Genomic DNA, 1062 nt, shown 5'->3' with positions numbered 1-1062 from the left:
ACAGAATTACATCTATCCCTTCAGGAAAACTTTCGCTAAGGCTGTTCTTGTGGAATTGGCAAAGGGATATTTGGAAGCCCATAGAGGGCTATGGTGAAAAAGGAAATATCTTCGTTCACAACTGGAAAGAAGCTTTCTGAGAAACTGCTCTGTGTTCTCTGAATTCATCTCACAGAGTTACATCTTTCCATTCAAGAAGCCTTTCGCTAAGGCTGTTCTTGTGGAATTGGCAAAGGGATATTTGGAAGCCCATAAAGGGCTATGGTGAAAAAGGAAATATCTTCCGTTCAAAACGGGAAAGAAGCTTTCTGAGAAACAGCTCTGTGTTCTCTGAATTCATCTCACAGAGTTACATCTTTCCTTTCAAGAAGCCTTTCGCTAAGGCTGTTCCTGTGGAACTGGCAAAGGGATATTTGGAAGCCCATAGAGGGCTATGGTGAAATAGGAAATATCTTCCGTTCAAAACTGGAAAAAAGCTTTCTGAGAAACTGCTCTGTGTTCTGTTAATTCATCTCACAGAGTTACATCTTTCCCTTCTAAAAGCCGTTCGCTATGGCTGTTCTTGTGGAATTGGCAAAGGGATATTTGAAAGCCCATAGAGGGCTAGGGTGAAAAAGAAAATATCTTCCGTTCACAACTGGAAAGAAGCTTTCTGAGAAACTGCTCTGTGTTCTGTTAATTCATCTCACAGAGTGACATCTTTCCCTTCAAGAAGCCTTTCGCTAAGGCTGTTCTTGTGGAATTGGCAAAGGGATGTTTGGAAGCCCATAGAGGGCTATGGTGAAAAAGGAAATATCTTCCGTTCAAAACTGGAAAGAAGCTTTCTGAGAAACTGCTCTGTGTTCTGTTAGTTCATCTCACAGAGTTACATCTTTCCCTTCAAGAAACCTTTCGCTAAGGCTTTTCTTGTGGAACTGGCAAAGGGATATTTGGAAGCCCATAGAGGGCTATGGTGGAAAAGGAAATATCTTCCGTTCAAAAATGGAAAGAAGCTTTCTGAGAAACAGCTCTGTGTTCTGTTAATTCATCTCACAGAGTTACATCTTTCCCTTCAAAAAGCCT

Source organism: Chlorocebus sabaeus, chromosome 6, assembly GCF_047675955.1.
Source record: "Chlorocebus sabaeus isolate Y175 chromosome 6, mChlSab1.0.hap1, whole genome shotgun sequence".
In the NCBI taxonomy this organism is placed as follows: domain Eukaryota; kingdom Metazoa; phylum Chordata; class Mammalia; order Primates; family Cercopithecidae; genus Chlorocebus; species Chlorocebus sabaeus.
This window is presented reverse-complemented; position numbering follows the sequence as displayed.